Source organism: Choloepus didactylus, chromosome 3 (genome assembly GCF_015220235.1).
Source record: "Choloepus didactylus isolate mChoDid1 chromosome 3, mChoDid1.pri, whole genome shotgun sequence".
In the NCBI taxonomy this organism is placed as follows: Eukaryota; Metazoa; Chordata; class Mammalia; order Pilosa; family Megalonychidae; genus Choloepus; species Choloepus didactylus.
Window position 1 is genome coordinate 174,096,848 of NC_051309.1, and position 18,778 is coordinate 174,115,625.

General features: G+C 36.0%; 1 pseudogene; it reads left to right on the top strand.

The window, feature by feature from the left end:
• Positions 1–18,238, top strand: part of LOC119530544 — a 42,102-nt pseudogene extending 23,864 nt beyond the window's left edge.
• Positions 18,239–18,778: the final 540 nt, after the last annotated feature.

Below are 18,778 nucleotides of genomic sequence, written 5' to 3' on the forward strand. Positions count from 1 at the left end.
TACTTAGAAATGCCTGCCTCGGTGTGACATTACAAATTTAAGATTCTCAAGTTTTCTTCTAATACTCTATTTTTTTTCTTTTTAAATCTTTGAAACACATGTAATTTATTTTTATTTAATGTTAATTTATGAACCTATCCTCCATCCCCTCTGGCCACACTGTGTTTCCAATACCATTTATTGAATAGTTCATATTTACCCCACTGGTTTTGTACCTTATGATATACTCAATAACCTTATAAGACTGATGTATTTTCATCATTTTCATCTGTTCTGTTAATCTGCCTATTTATGTATAAATGAAATGGTTTAGTTATAGTTTTTATCATCTAGTAGGGATAGACCCCTTCAATACACTTTTTCATTAGAATATTCTTAGAAATTTTCACTTAAACTTTTTCCACTGGAATGTTAGAATTAGAATTAGATTGTCTAGCTTCAAAGATAGTCCTGCTGGTTTTTTTCAAAGGAAATAGTCACATGTTTATGATGTTGAGACTACATACCCAAGAATGGAGTGTGACTTTCTGGTTGTTTTCCTGAACTGTGACTGCTTTGACTGCTTTTGCTTTGACCAAAAGAGTTTAAACTTTTGTTTCGTATAGATATTATACATACCTTGCTTACGATATGTGTAAGGATTCTTTTTTATCCTAGTTATTGTAAATACAAGTATTTTTTCTAAGAATATCATCTAATTTGTTTTCATATATATACATTTTTTCCAAGACTTCTCTCTGATTTCTCTATTTATTTATGTTATGTTCAGATTTCCTTTTATTGATTTTTCTCCAAGTAAAATAGTATGTTATCCAAAAAGATACTACTTTTACCTCTAAAAATATACATTTTAACAGAGAATTTGGTGGCATTATTTTCTCAAACATATTTGTCTCCTGGATGGAAAAACATATCCTCATTAAGTGAAAAGGGTTTATATGTGCATAAAATTAAATAAATAGCACATACTATCCATAAAATGAATTTAGACCTGGGGTTCCTTACATTTGTATTTGGAAACTATTGATCTAGTGCAACCTCCTAATGTTACAGATGAACGAAGAGAGATTCAGAGAAATAAGTGACTGTGGAAATATTCCTCCTAGTTAGGACCTGGCATTAAGGTGACAAACTCAACCAGGTTGGAATCGTTCATCATCTTCTATTCCTCCCTTCTACACACTTTCTACCCCAATTGAGCATAGCTGCTGACCATCTGTTGCCCTAGCCCTATGCCTTTGCTTGTGGTGTGCTTTCTGCCCATAGTGCCCTTCTCACATGTTCGCAAGTTCAGTTTCAACCTGTGCTCCTCATCCTCTGTAAAATACAACACTCCTTGTCCTCCCCCCACACTGATGATCTCTTCTTTCACTAAGTTATTTTCTGAACCTTTCTCATGGCTCATATCATTTTGTAATTTATGTCACTTGTGTGCATGTCTTAACATATATTATTCATACTCAACCCTGTCATCCTTCAAATGTGTTACATAGTGCATTGAACTTAACAGAAAACTGAAAATATTTTTTGAATGACTAATAATGTTAAAATTTATTGAATATATACAATGTACAAACATATAATCTACCTGCAGTAGAATGTGTAAGTATACATATTTATATGCATACCTACATAAACATACATATTTAGATACAGATTGTAGTGCTGACAACTTTCGATATATTTTTTTAAATGTATGCCGTCATTAGTGGAGATGTTCTTATACATTATATCCAATTATATATATGCCATGATTTGAAGATCAGTATGCTCTGATTGGCATGTGAAATGGTCACTGAGATACTATAGATGAATTTTGTAATTTGTAGGCAAAGCATTATAGAAAACCTTTTATCATATTTCAATATTTGTAATTGATTATCTGATCATTTAAAATTCCATAAAATGAAACAAAATGTTTGGAAATCAACACACCTTTTATTTATTAGTCTATAGTTAGAACAGTGCTGTGGAGTGAGTTGCTAGAGCAGTGTGTTGTGGGAACACAGACTCAGGGCACAACAGAAATTTTCAGCAAAGGGTCTCCTTATTACTTGAATAGCATAAAAAGTCCAGAAGGGCAAATAACCTCTTTCTTACTTATACAGCACAAAAAGTCCAAAAGAATTGGGGAAGAAAGCCCATGGTGGCCAGTCTCCAGGGGTGGCCAAAACTGCTCTGGTCAGGGTCGGTAAATGGCAGCTCCGCATGCCCCACTTCCTATTGCAGAAGAGAGACCAGTCTACAGAGAGTGAGTGTGATTTTATCCACCTTGCAGGGAGGGGGCACCACTGAGAATTCCTGCCTCGATTAGCTTCTGGGGCTGCTTGTTACTGGTTTCTGGGTTTAAAGTCTGGCCGGATTTTTCGTTAGACACTTCTCCCCTGGCTATGGAATGGCACACAAAAGAAAAAGAGGTGTGGGTAACTGAAGACTAGAGCATGGCCACTTAACATATTTAACTATCTGGTGTTTATATATCTTACTTTCCCAGAGAAGGAGGTTGGGGAAGGTAAGGTCTGAGCCGTGGCTGCTTAATAGGTGTCTGTAATTTCCTTAACAAGAGAATAACTGCACATGGGCAACATTTAACTTATTAAAGAATTTTCGAAGTCACATTACAATATTTTTTTGATGATTCCTGTCCTTGTGTAAAAAATGAAAAATTTACCACAGTACAGTGAACAAATGGAAAACACAATTATGTCACTGAAGAAACATGGAATTCTCTAATTGACAAGTAATATAAGAGCACATTGAGTGCAAGTGGCTTAGAGAAGTGGTGCAACTCATATTGCATATTTGGAGTCTGTTTTATCACAAAGGAATAGTTTAGAAAACCCTGAACACTTTGCCTGTCCACATAGGCAATAAGTAAGATAAAATTCTTATATTAAATATTTTTTCTCTCTAAGAATCTATGTTTATACCTGACTTACTTAAGTCAATTTTCTCTACAGAGTATGCTGTCTGTTATTCTGACATGTGGCTAAGACTGGAAAGTCAAAATTGAGACTATATCACCTATACTATTAAATTAATTTCTTGAAAGTCAATCATTAGAAGATTAGCCTCAAATGAGATTATTTTAATATGAAAATATTGAAAATTATTTTATCCTATTTGGATATGTTTTTCAGACATATTTTTTACTTGGTACTCAACAAAGAGTTCAGAGGTCTGCCCTTCCTTTCTTCCTACCTTCCTTCCTTCCTTCCTTACTCTTTCTCTCTTTCCTTCTTTTGGAATAGATTTTATTTGTAAACGAAAGTATTCTGGGACATTTACCTGAATTTCTATTTGTCCAAAACTGACAGCAATATGCATTAATGTGCAACATATAAATAATCTAAGACCTATAAATCCAACAGAAACTTGCCCATATAAGCACCAAAAGTCATGTAGTCGAATGTTCATCACAGCAGTATTTGTATTAGCTCTAAACTGGAAGCTATTCAAACAGCCATTAAGAGAGGAATGGGTAAATATATTTTAGTATTCTCACACATTGTAATACCATACAGCAATGAGAATGAACAATCTAAAATGCAGCTAACAATATGGGTGAATCACATAAATATAATTGTTGAGTGAGAGAAGCCAGATACAAAAAACTGCATATTGTATGAGTCCTGTTAAGTTCCAAAACAGGTAAAACTAACCCTAGGCTGTTAGAAGTAAAGATAGTGGTTACCCCTAGAGCAGTGACTGAAAAGGACATTAGAGGGGCTTATTACTTCCGATTTCCAGTAATGTAGTGATGTTTGCTGTGGCTGTGCATTACATGGGTGTACTCAATTTCAGAAAACTTAACTTATAACATGTACACTTTTCTGTATAAATATAATTCAATAAAAATTTTAAAAGTCTGCCAATCAGCTGGAAAATTAGATTTGTACATTTACAACCAAGTTATTGGGTTACTCTACAGGCTATGGCATAATTTACTTGCCATACACTTAGGAGGTAAATATGCCTTTTCACTAATGGAGATCAAAGGGAGTTCATTTTCCTGTTTCAATCTAGGGCAAGAAACTGTAATACCAAGATGACTTTGCAGTATTTTCCAACTTACAGAGGGCTTTTGGATATATCATTTAATTTTCTCCTCATTTCTAATCTCTGTTGGGCTAAAGAAGGATGTCCCTATTTTAGGGAAACAAAAACACTTTATTTCTAGCCAGTCTAAAAATAAACCTGCCTAAAAATAAGGTTTGTTTATGAAGTTCTTATCACCACTGTATAACTTAAAATCATAGAAGAAGATTTGACAGAGAGTATCTGGTAAAATTTATATACAACTGACTGAATTATTGCTGCTCAAGTTTGTATGTGCTCTCCAAGGTTTCCCCTGATAATTATGACAATATTTAAAGGTGCTCTGGGCTGAGACTAGGGTTATTTTCTGTTGATTGTACTCTTAAAATTAAGAAAGTATTACAGGCCTTAGAATGAATGAACAGAGCATATTTGGATAAATAAACTTTACTTTGGCATTTATATATCTTCATGGATTCTGATAATCATTGACTTTAATGAAGTACTTCATAAACAACCTGGACAAACTCTTAGACTATTGATCTTTAAAAAGCATTCCATCCTGTCAGTATAAAGGTGAATCATGTCATCTTCACCAGGAAACAGAAGCTTCAAATCACAAGCCTGAAGCCTTAATTCTGTTATACCTGTTTATTTTTCCTTGCAATTAAAACAGAAGTATCTGTGGCAAAAGTTATGGAGATAAAAGAGACCTAGATTTGACGTGCTTGAAATTGTGATTCCAGCTGTTTTTCTCTTTCTGTTGCTGATTCTATTAGACTTTCCATTATCTATTATCCTTCTCATAAAACTGAGAATCACAAATACTTCTTGTAGCTTTTTTGTGCTTTCCATATGCAAAAACTTTGTTTTGTTATGATTAAATAAGTTAATGCATGGAAAGTGGCTGGCACTGTACTCATCTTTACTATTCACTAAATGTCAGATGTTATTATTATGCTAGTCAACAGTCTACAGTGTATTATTATAGTCAATAGATAAGAATGTCACATTAGGTGTTCAATAAATTCTTGGTGAATGAAAAATTCATTATAAATTGTTACAATGTGTTCTTTAGTTTTACCTGTAGGGAAGCAAAGATATGGTTTGCTCTAGTTAAAGTAACTTAAACATTTTAAAGTTGTTTCCGCATAAAATAGGAATTTACCATTGTGAAATTACAGGAACCATTTCACATGATTATTTTAAAAGTAAACTTTTTATTATAGCATAGTTTTAGATGTGCAGAAAAGTTGCAAAGATACTACAGAGTTTCCCTATAGCCCATATCTATTTTCCTCTATTGTTAGCATCTTACATTACTATGGTACATTTGTTGCAACTAATGAACCAATATTGATGAATTATTATTAGCTAAAATCCATCCTTCATTCAGATTTCATTAGTTTTTCCCTAGCAATCTTTCTGTTTAGGATCCCATCTGGGATACCATATTAGATTTAGTCATCATGTCTACTAAGGCTCTTCTTAACTGTGACAGTTTCTTAGATTTCCTTGTTTTTGATGACCTTGACAAGATTTGAGCAGTACTGTACAGATTTGAGCAGATTTGGTATTTTATAGAATGTTCCTCAGTTTTTGTTTTTCTGATGTTTTCTTCTTGGTTAGACTGGAGTCATGGATTATGAAGAGGAAGACCACAGAGATGAAATGTCATTCTCATCAAATCAATAGCACATGCTTTCAATAAGAGTTATTGATGATGTTAACCTTGATCATCTGACTGAGGCAGTGTTTTTCAGGTTTCTCCATTGTACAATTACTTTCCCTCTTTCCATACTGTAGTCTTCGGAAGCAAGTCACTGTGTGGCTCATACATAAGGAGTAAGGAGTTATGTTCAACCTCTTTGAGAGGGCAATATCTAAATAAATTATTTGGAATTCTGCATGAGGTGTACTGTCTCTTCTCTATCTTTTATTTATATATTCAACATTGACTCATATCATTATGGACTCATGGATATTTACTGTATACTTTGGGTAATAATACAACAACACATTATTTTCTTGCTCAGATGGTTCTATCTTTGGCTACTGGTGGCTCTTTCAGTTGGCTTCTGTGTCCCTCTCACATACCTCTACCCTTTTGCTTTTGTGCACTTCCTTACTTTATGGTACTACAAGATGCTCCAAGCACATCTTGTATATATATTCTGTCCTAGTCCTAAAATCAGAGATTTCTCCAAGGACCCCTGGTTCCTTTTATTGGAGAATGGTCTCAGAAACAAACATTTGAGCACTGTGTTCACATGACATTTTATGTTAAATGATATTCCAGGACATTCATTAGAAAGAAAAATCAACATATTATATTTAATAATCACTTTCATCTTTTTTCATATGACCATAATTCTACTATAAACTGTATTATACTTGAATTTTGGTCAGGCTGTAAAAACTAAGATCTTTTCTATAGGTTAAAAGTCTTGTCAATTTTGCAAGGATTGTTAACATGTACAATACAAATGTATGAGGCAGCTGTTGATTGCTGCAGTTTAAACTCTCAAGAGAAACATTTTTATGACATCAATATATTCTCTTACATTGAAAAAAATTCCAGTTATTTGTTCTATGATTCCTAACATCTCCCCTGTTGACAACAGAGAATTCTTCTTTGATATTCCATGGCAATATCTTTGATTATGTGCACTAGCAATAGGTAAAGAGAAATAAAATGAGGATATGAATACTAGAATTTTAGTAGAAGAAATGCTTCACTCAAAGGAAAAATGTAAGTACTTATTTTTTTTGTAGAATAAAATTTATTGCTGAGTGATAGAATATGTAATTAGCACATTGCCTCTTTTCTTATCTCAATTCTGTTTCCTATTATAAGAGGAGAAGGTTAAGTGTTATTTGTTTGTTTATTTGCTTTAGTGTCAATCTTAAAATGCTCTGTAATGCTCAATAGTTGCAACTTTCCTATAAAAAGATAAGTAAATGTATATCTAGCACTGCCTTTGATGTTTAAGGACTGCCAGTTGAGTCAAGATATCACTCAGCATGAACATCTATTTTCTTTAATTTTATTCTTAGAGATAGTGAATAGAAATTTAAATGTGTAGACCTATCATCTGTAAAATGAAGATAAATTAGTCACCAGATGATCTTTCAAGTCTCCTCCAGTTTAAAATTTAATAAGTATACAGAGAAACTTACATTTAATGGTCATTTACTCTGATAACATTTCCACAGCCAAGATAAGGGAAAACTTCTCAGAACAAATAAAGAAAAAGCCAAATTTTCATTCTATGTTTGCCTTAGTGTCATGGATTACATCCCTATATCCTTTGCAAAGTTGAAACATGTTTTAGGAGATTGATTTTTTCCTCTTATTTTCTAGTGGCTAAAGATTTGAGAATCAGCAAAACCTCAAGAAGATGGAACAAAATTACTAATATAATAAAATAGTGATATGGTTGCACTAGGAGTAATTATTACAATTTTCCTAACACTCTTTAAACTTATTCTGAATATTTTAGAATACTTGCAACCCAGCACTGATTTTTTTTAAAACTTTTTATCTAGAATTACTTTCAAATTTGCAGAATAGTTACAAAAACAATACAAACCCCATACAGAGAACTCCAACATACCCTTATCCCCCAGATACTGGATCCACTAATTTTAACATTTTGACACATTTGTGGTATCATTCTAGTTATCTATCCATCCTTCTCTCAACCCATCTATCTATGCATCTGTCTGTCTGTCTATTTATGAATCCATTTACTGAACACTTGCATGTAGGTCATATACATCATGATCCTTGAACTCTTTCCTAAGGTAAAGGATACTTACTAATATATTCCCCTTGAGTGCAGTTATCAAATTCAAGAAATTTAACATTGCTATAACACTTACAGTCTATATTCCATTTTTCATAGGCTCCAATAATGCCCCCCCTTCCCCTTTTTAAGCAGAACATGTTTTTTTTCATTTTATTCTGAGGATTTTTTTTTTTCATTTTTTTATTGTGGATTATAACATAGATACATAAAGTGATAACTTTCAAAATGTGATTTAATAAGTAGTTTGAGAGCAAATTTCAAGGAATGTTATGGGTAACTGTCACAGCCAGAGGGGGCTTTACCAGTCAAAAGACTAAAGAGAACACCCAGCATTTCCTGAAACATGAACTTTATTTGGGGCTTACTCACAAGGAGGCAGAATTCAAATGGCTTTTCTCTTGCTGCTGGGCAGGTACAGCTTTCACAGGGAAAATCCACCAGGTGATTCAGAGAACAGCAAGCCCTTTTATAAAGGTTTTAGACAAAGACATTCCTAAGGGTGGGGGGAGCATAGAAGCAGGAATAGGTCACTCTGACCTGAGGAGTGGTGCAGGAAGGACTAGAATAACATTTGAACAATTACATTTTGCTCTTTTTGTGAGACTATTCCTGCCTGCTTCCCATAAAGTTACATTTGAAGGTCAATTTACCCTTTTTCTCCTTACTGGCTTACAAAGACAATAGGTTAAACATTTAGCTGCCTAGGTCACGCAGACTGCTGTGCACCAAAGATCTGCAGGCCTGTTTGCTCACACAAGTTGCCACAGTATCAGTTCTACAGGTTCAGTTATTTCCTTATTCTGAAATAATATATATACAAAAAGATGATAACTTTCAAAGTAAAATTTAAGTTATACAGCAAATTTCAAAGACTGTTATGGGTTACAGTTGCACCAGTTCAGTTCTTTCCTTCTAGCTGTTCTAATATCTAGCAACTAAGAAAAAAATAATTATATAAAGATTCAGTATTTGTAATCCTCTGTTAAATTCCATCTTGTCTGTTGCTACCCCTTCCTCTAGTTTAATCACTTTTCCAATCTTCAGGGATGTCTAGGCAGTGACCACCCTAACCTGTTCATGTTGAAAAGGGGTGTTAACCCAATAATGTCCTTTAAAGCCTTTCAGAATTCTTTCCTCCCTTGTTAGATCCCATCCCAGGATCATGTATTGCCTTTAATTGCCATTGCCTCTTTAGTTGCTCTTTTTTTTTCAATTGCAGGAACACATATCCTACATAAAATTCACCATCTCAACCACTTCTAAGCACAGCATTCATTGGGGTTAATCACATTCACCGTGTTGTGGTACTGTCACAAACCCCCATTGCTAAATCTTTTCCATCTCCCCAAACAAAACCCTAGTCATTTTGCATTAACTCCCTGTTCCCCTGCCCCTGCCCCTGGCAACCTCTACTCAAATTTATGCCTCTATAAACTTTCACATTCTCCATTATTTTCTTTGTGATAAACAAGGGCTTAAAATTAACATCCTAAGTCTGTAACAATCTTGTTTACTTTAATACCAGTTTAAGTTCAACAGTATACACAGACCATGTTCCTATACCTTTCTGTCCCCCCAATTTTATGTAGTTCTGGTCACAAATTACATGTTTTACATTATGAGCCCAAACCCACAGATTTTGCCTTACATTTTATGCATTTGCCTTTCATATCCTGTGAGATGTAAAAAGTGGAGTTACAAACTAAAAATATGATAGTACTGGCATTTACATTTACCATGGTCATTACCCTTACCAGAGATAATCTTATTGAGGCTCCTTGTACATGACATATTGCTTCTCTCTTGTGGCTTTCAGAATTCTCTCTTTACCTTTGTCATTGGCAGTTTGCGTATAGTGTGCTGCAGCATGGGTCTATCTGGGTTTATCCTGTTTGGAGTTTGTTGAGCATCTTGGATGTGTATATTCATGTCTTCTGTTAAATTTGGGAAGCTGCCTGCCATTATTACTTTGCACATTCTCTCTGCCCCTTTCTCTCTTTTTCTTCTGAGATTGCCACAATGTGTATATTAGTGTGCTTGAAGGTATCCCACAGGTACCTCAGGCTCTATTCACTTTTGTACATTCTTCCTTCTGCTCCTCAGACTGGAGGATTTCAATTGCCTTATCTTTAAATTCACTTATTCTTTCTTTTGTCAGCTCCAGCCTGATGTTGAATCCCTCTAGGAAATTTTTCATTTCTATTGCTGTGGCCTTCAGCTCTGTTTGGTTTCTTTTTATAATTTCCATCTTTCTATTCATATTCTTCTTCTGTTCATCTCTATCAGTTTCCTGATTTCCTTTAGTTCTTTTTCCATATTTTCCTTTAGCTTTTTGAGCATGTTTAGGACCATTTTTTAAAAGTCTGTGTCTGGAATGTCCCAGGTCTGATCCTCCTCAATGATGGTTTCTAATGTTTTAATCTTCTCCTTTGCCTGGGCCATCACTTCCCATTTCTCTGTATATTTTATAATATTTTGTTGAAACCTGGACATCTTGATATTTTCATGTGTTATTTCTTAGGCATCTGTTCCTTAGGCTTGTACCCAGCTAGTGTTATGACAGAGCTTTCCTTGATTGCCAGTATCTAACAGCAATAGCAACAACAAAAACACAGGAAAAAAAAAAAGAATAGAAAACATCTCTGCCAGTCCTTGGGGATTGATCTGTGTGAGTGTTCTCCTTCATGGCTTATCCATGCAAAGAATTTAGAGAATACCTCCTGGCCAAAATGTAGGGGTTCCCTGATCCTGTCTGCACAAGCATCTTCTCTTAGGCATGTATGTGTGGCCCTGGGGATCCCCTGTTTACAATGAGACTGTTTACAGTCCCAGGAACTGCCCTGTATGTCCTACAGCCAACAACACATTGCTGTAGGCACCACAACTTTATTGCTCTCTCACAGTGTTGGGTAGGAGAGCTCAGAGAGTTGCCTTCTACATACAGGGCAAGTTCTGGGTTCTGAGACAGTGAATTCCTTAGTTCACTGCTAGACAGATTGGGCCAGACATACATAATCCCTGTATGTGCACAAGGGTAACCAGGACCAGGGGGTCATGCACTGGGAGCACAGGCAGGCAGAGTGCCCGTGAGGGGTGGGAGAGGGGCCAGATGGGGCCCCAGGAGATCCTACTACTTTTAAGTAGCCTCTCCTGGTTCAGTGTCCACCCTGTTATTGCCATCCTCTAACTGCTTTCTGGAATGCTGAGAAAGATGTTTCTGCCAGTTCTTGCTGGTTGTTCAAAGTTCTGTGGGCAAACAGAGCCCTGAAGCTCACTCCACCATCTTGATTGGGGTGGGGATCCCCAGGGCATGTTTTTGATGGTCTCATTTGATGTATTAGTTGATTTATTAGTAGATATTACCAACATAAGTGTAGAGTTCTGTACCAAAAAACAAAACTCAGCTGAAGGGGCACACTGGATGCTGACTTTGTCTTGCTGAGACTTGAGTTTACTCCATTCTGATGATTGGTTATGATTTAACAGGAGAGAAATAAATTTACTTGCTTATGCTTATCCCATATTCATTTATTCCAAAGGCAGAAGAATTCAAGTGTTGCATATTTTAAATGAGAAAAAGAATCTGAAATGAGTGATGGTTAAAAGAAAGGTAATAATACTTACATTCTTTTTATTTTATTTTATTTTTTTATTGAGATTGTTCAGATAACATACAACTATCCAAAGATCCAAAATGTACAATCAGTTGCCCATGGCACCATCATACAGCCATGCATCCATCAACACAATTATTTTTTTTTCAATTTTTAAAATATTTTCACTACTCCAGAAAAGAAACAAAGACAAAAAAAAAAAACGACTCTCATCCTCCCATACCCCTAACCATGCCGCCCCTCCATTATCGATTCATAGGTATAGTGTATTTGTTACTGTTGATGAAAGAATGTTAAAATACTACTAACTGTAGTATATAGTTTGCAACAGGTATATATATTTTCCGTATATGACTCTCTATTATTAACCTTTAGTTATACTGACATACATTTGTTCTGGTTTGAGAGAGAAATTTCTAATATTTGTACAGTTAATCACAGACATTGTCCACCGCAAGATTCACTGTTTCATACATTCCCATCTTTTAACCTCCAACTTTTCTTCTGGTGACATGCGTGACTCTGAGCTTCCCCTTTCCACCACCTTCACACACCTTTGAGCACTATCAGTTATTCTCATTACATGCTACCATCACCCCTGTCCATTTCCAAATATTTAAGTTCACCCTAGTTGAACATTCTGCTCATAATAAGCAACCGCTACCCATTCTTAAGCCTCGTCCTATGTCTTGGTACCTTGTATTTCATGTCTATGAGTTTACATATTATAATTAGTTCATATCAGTGAGACCCTGCAATATTTGCCTTTATGTATCTGTCTTATTTCACTCAATATAGTGCCCTCAAGCTTTCTTCATCAACCCATTTCTTTTAAGATGGTTTTGTTCAAACACTGTACATTCTGTCCTAAGTAAACAATCATTGGTTCCTCATATAGTCATGTATTTATGTATTGAGCACCATTGCCATGCTCTATATAAGGACATTTCTTCCACAAAGATGGAGAAAGAGTCAAAGAAGGCAGAGAGGTGAGAGAAAAAGGCAGGAGAAAGAGAGAAAAACAAACAGACAAACAAAAAAACTTGGTAATTAGAAGGTGACAAAAGGAAAGATAGCATTAACCTAAAGTAGAATAAGAGTCAAACAACATCACCAATGCCTGGAGTCCCATACCCTTCCCCTATTCCCCACACCCCCATATGCATTTAGCTTTGGTATATTGCCCTTGTTATATTAAAGGAAGCATAACACAATGTTTCTGTTAAGTCTAGCCTCTAGTTTGCATTGATTGTATTTTCCCCCCAATCCCACCCTGTTTTTTAACACCTTGCAATGTTGACATTCATTTGTTCTACCTCATGTAAAAACATATTTGTACATTTTATTACAATCGCTGAGCATCCTAGGTTTCCCTGAGTTACACAGTCCCAGTCTTTATTGTTCATCTTTTGTTCTGGTGTCCCACATGATCTCAGCCTTCCTCTTTCAACCATATTCACAGTCATCTTTGTTCAGTGTACTTACATTGCTGTACTACTATCTCCCAAAATTGTTTTCCAAACCTCTCACTCCTGTCTTTTCCTTTCTGTCTGCAGTGCTTCCTTCAGTGCTTCCTGTAGAGCAGGTTTCTTGTTCACAAACTCGGTCATTGTCTGTTTGTCAGAGAATATTTTAAGCTTTCCCTCATATCTGAAGGATAGTTTTGCCAGATATAGGATTCTTGGTTGGTGGTTTTTCTCTTTCAGTATCTTAAATATATCACCCCTTCTTGCCTCCATGGTTTCTATTGAGAAATCCACACATAGTCTTATCAAGCTTCCTTTGTATGTGATAGATAGTTTCTCTCTTGCTGCTTTCAGAATTCTCTCTTTATCTTTGATGTTTGATAATCTGATTATTAAGTGTCTTGGCATAGGCCTGTTCAGATCTATTCTCTTTGGGATACGCTGTGCTTCTTGGATCTGTAATTTTATGTCTTTCATAAGAGATGGGAAATTTTCATTGATTATTTCCTCTATTATTGCTTCTGCCCCTTTTCCCTTCTCTTCTCCTTCTGGGACACCAGTGACATGTAATTCTTGCTTTTCATTTTGTCTTTAAGTTCCCGGAGATGTTGCTCGTATTTTTCCATTCTTTTCCCTATCTGCTCTTTTGTGTGTAGGCTTTCAGGTGCCTTGTTCTCCAGTTCCTGAGTGTTTTCTTCTGCCTCTTGAGATCTGCTGTTGTATGTTTCCATTGTGTCTTTCATCTCTTGTGTTGTGCCTTTCATTTCCATAGATTCTGCCGGTTGGTTTTTTGAACTTTCAATTTCTGCCTTATGTACGCCCAGTGTTCTCATTATATGGTTCATCTCTTTTGCCATATCTTCTGTAAACTTGTTGAATTCACTTATTATTAGTTGTTTCAATTCCTGCATCACAGTTGAAGTGCAAGTTTGTTCCCCTGACTGGGCCATAACCTCATTTTTCTCAATGTAGGTTGTAGTTTTCTGTTGTCTAGGCATGATTTCCTTGGTTATCCCAATCAGGCCTCCCCAGACCAGAATGGGCTAAGGTCCCAGAAGGAAGATATTCAGTATCCAGTTTCCCTGAGGGTGTGTCTTAGAAAATTGGTACACCCTCTGATGCCTCCAGTCACTGTGCTTTTCTGCCCAGCAAGTGGCGCCTGTTAGCCTATAATTCTTGACTGGTGTAAGTTCTGAATGAAAGGCAGGTAGTAGAGCTGGGCCGCACCCCTTTCCTCTTAGAGAAGATAGACCCCCTGGGGGAGGTTATTAGCATTTCAATGGTCTCTCTCTGCCTGTGCTATACCCTTGTCTGGGTCACAGAACTGGGAACTGAAAATGGCTGAGGCTTTCTCCACTGAGTTGAAAAAGGAACAGAGTTAGTCCAAGGTGACCCTCCGGCTCCCCAAGGTCAGTCATCATCCAAAGCCTCTGTCTACTTATTTGGGACTCGTACCTCATAGTGAGCAGTTCACACTTGCTAATTAAAATCCCAGTTGGAGCTCAGATGAGCTATATTCACTTGCTGGGAGAGAGCTTCTCTCTGGCACCATGAGGCTTTGTAGCTTGGGCTGTGGGGGAGAGATCTCCCATTTTGGATCCGCAGTTTTTACTTACAGATTTTATGCTGTGATCTCGGGCATTCCTCCCAATTCAAGTTGGTGTATGATGAATGGACGGTCACGTTTGTCCCCCTGCAGTTATTCCAGATTATTTACTAGTTGTTTCTGGTTTTCTTTAGTTGTTCCAGGAAGACTACTTAGCTTGCACTCCTCTCTATGCTGCAATCTTAGATCCTCCAAGAATACTTACATTCTTAACATCCCATCCCAAAATGGGGTTTTAATTCTGAGTTCTCATTTCATGCAGCTCATTGTGCAAGAACAGAACCCTTTTCAGTGTTCAAGTTGCTAAGGGATAGGGGTTGGAGTAGGGAAGAGGAGAAGCACAGGTTTGTAGAGTACCTGTGAAAGTTTGAATATATTTATTTGTCTTCACAAACACAGCCAGTAAAATTAACAATTATATATTTGCATCTTATTATGTATTGTATTGAATTGTATAGTTTTTTATCATATATTTATTTATAGGGCCTACATTATGGTTTCAATAAGTTGCTTGTAAATTTGTTTTAATTCATAGATGAGTTTTCATAAGAGGATTTTTGGAAACAGTGACTGTTTCTATATTTAAATATTCAATGCTTTCCTAATGTTTGACCCATGTTAACTGTGGTCTCAGAGTAACATGACTTTTTAGTTGGGAAACTGCTGAGTCACTCTCTTACATCTGCTGTTCATAGCTACACTGGCATTTCTCCTTGATATCCAAAGAGCCTTCACCATGCTCGTAATTAGTCCTGTCAAGATACAAATGAGAAAGTGACATACGCATGTTCTAATTTAAATGGGAACTTAGATCTAAGTAAAATGGGAAAGTAGGCCTAAGGGTATTATTTTATTTTACCTCAGTGTCCCTTACCCTCCTAAGTTTTGCTGAAAAATTCTTTATTCTTGTTCTTTTCTATCTTATTTCACATTTATATTCCTGAAACAGTGTTCCTGCTTTTGAAAATTATGCTGACCATCCATATTTGCAAACTGTATGCTGATGAAATTGTATAGAGGTATATTCATATATATTTGAATTTCAAGTAAGAAAACCATGCTGGGGAAAAATTACCATATAACTCTTTTTTGCCAAAGCCAAAGGAATCCATATAAAATTGGTTTATACTTTGCTTGATGCTGACACTGAAACTTCAGGTTTAGTAAACTTGGCACTAACAAGCAGGAAGACTTTGCGCAAGTCACTCCTCATCTTTGGGATTCTGATTTTTCAGATTTAAAAGGCATTTGTGATACTATGATTATGATTTCTTCAAAATTTAATATTTTGGGATGTAATGTTCTATTAAGAATGGAAAATAATTCAAATGACTGTAATACAGATTTAGTAAATCGAATATATATATTTATATATAAACATATTACAGATAATTTAGAAGATACAAATTATCCATACTTACCCATTGTAATGTATCTAGGAAAAAAATTGAGAGTGTGTTTCTTCAAAGACTGAACAATAAAAATTGAATTAATTTATGTTTAAATAAAGTGTATTGAGAATGTATATTCAGTTTTAGTACCTGGATATACATGATTTATTCTCCATGATTTTACCCTACATTTTGACCTTCCTTTACTCTTTACTTAGTTTTCTTTATCTTTTAAAATTTTATGACATGTTTATATTTTTCTAAGCAGTTATAAAACCTTTTGCAGTATAAGGCACTGTGTAAATAAATAATTGATTCATTTCCTCTCAACTGCAGTATTCTATGGATTCTCCAATTAATTCATATTTTTAGGTCACCATGAATGTCTCTTTCTAATAAATATCTCCACATGGATGCCATCGTTAGAATCATTTCATTTGGTTAAGCATTTTCCTCATCCTGAAAATGATCCAAGGGACTTTCTAATTGGTCCATCTGGCAAAACACCACAAGATTAGTGTTTTAACAATGCCAATTTAACAGGCCATTTTCTTTCATAAATTTCTTCTTACCAACATAATAAAGTAAAAAAATTTTAATATGGCATGAGTTCCTTCATAATTTCTTTCCTTAGTTCTTGGCGGTTTTATTTCCTGTTATGTCATTCTGTTTATTTTACATCCCATCCTCATAGATAATTTGCAGGTTTCTTAAGAATTTTGTTCTTGAAAGCCTCCATGCATTTTCTAGGTATAAAGGCAGAGTAGGACCACATGTCAAACAGCAAAGCAACCTATGAAATCTCAATATCCTCAAGCTCAACTTATATTATCACATGTATAGCTTTCCTTAATTCTTCCAGGCATAATTACATCATCCTTTTGTGTTCATATAGCATCTATTCATTCCTTTCATATGGCACTTACTGCTCACAATATATATTATTTATGTGTCATTTTTCTCAGTAAGCTATAAACTTGAGACTAAGGCCTTAAGTAGGCACTTGAAAAAGTCAATGGAGGAAGGGATAGCAACAAACAAGATAAGATTTAACAAAGGTCTGTGAATACTGAAACTTTGTATAAATATGTATATACATATTTGTTGGATGCTGGGGTGTTGGAATGGCTTGGAGGGGGGTGGATGACATGGTGAAACTGTGACCTATGACATCCTTTGAAATTTGCTCTGTGGCTACTAGTTGAATTGTGCTTTGAGAGTCTTCGCTTTCTGTATATACCCTATATTGCATAATAAAGAAACAACTGAAACTACGGAACAGTAACCCATAACAATTTTTGAAAATACCTGTATAACTGCTTGTTGAGCTATACATTGAAAGTTTACACCTTTCTTGGAAGTGGCTGGGGTTATGGAGCTGTGACCATGATATTCTTTGAGATTTGCTCTCTGACTGCTTGTTGAATTGTGCTTTGAAGGTTGTCACTGTTATATGTTTGTGTTGGAGTTCACAATTTAGAAAAGCATTAATAAGAAACAATGGGAAAAGAAAAAGTCAATAGAGTGAATGAATACATAGAAATTGATGAATGAATGAATGAATGAATGAATGAGTGGATACGGGAGGGGGCATTTCATTTCAGATCTCAAAGGAAATGAGAACTCTCAATGGTCTGGAAATACAGGATAACATTTTTATTTTTGTCATCTTCTTGGAATGGAGATGGACGAAGACCTTAAGAAAAATGGTTTCACTAGCATTAAATTTAAGCTAAAACGGCTGAGCAACAGCTTCTTGCTTGTGAGCCAAAGCCTGAGCTGAGGTCGGGGACCTATCTGAGCTGCTTGCGTGGGCGCGGAGCCCCAGGTCATTGCCAGGAAAACTCTGTTTTCGCACTTCTGCCAAGTGGACTTCGACAAACTTAATGAGAACAAACTCATAGATGAGCAAGAAGAGGCAGCGGAGGTGGCTGAGCTAGTTAGACCCTAGCGAGGTGGACCGGATCTTGCAGCCAGGAGACATCTTGGGAGTTTCATGCATCCTTGCAGAACTCTCTTGTCAACTCCTAGAATCCAGCTCTGAAGGAACGAGCCCAGGGCATGGTGCTGAAAGTACTCCCAAATTGTAAGAGAAAGGAAATACAGCAGGCTGTGCAGTTACTGGACAGAAATGGCATTGACTTGTAATGAAGAACATTTATAAAGGATTTGAGAAACCCACAGAAAATAGTGCAATGTTATTCTAGTGGCATGATAAACAGAAGGACTAGGGGCTATTATAAGAGTTCCTACAACAAGAAAGGCTGTTAAAAAAAAAAAAAAAAAGACTTGCTTCATCATGGTACCTTGAAAAGATAACAATTTTGGGTGCACAGGCTGGTGAAGAAGGAATTGACAATGGACCCTCTTCCTAGGAACTCCCAAATAAACTATTTCAGGACATGCATTCCCTGAAATGTATTGGCAATTATTATTTTGCAGGTGGAGGAAGAAATTGTCTTACTGTTTCCTAAGTCTTTTGCAGGGTCTGATAGTCTGTGCCTCTGTCTATGAGTAATGCAGGATTGTCCTTTTAACCATCTACCAGAGTGGCTGGCCAGCGGATCTGGCCCATGTGCCTTGTCTGTTTAAAATGGGAGAAGGGTAATTTGAGTAGATACAGATCCAAAGCCTGTGGTAAAAGGGAGAACTTGTTTCCTGGAAACAGAAAAAACCTGAGAGTTTGTGCTGACTTCCAGTCCTCTCAGAAAAGGCAGACTTGCTTGGGGTCATTGTAAAGTGCCTGCTGCGTCAATAAAGCTCTTGGACTATTTGTTTAGAAAAAAAGGAAGCTAAAAGATTTTACAGCTGACTTTTAATGAAATAGAATGGGAAAAAATGGGAAACTATA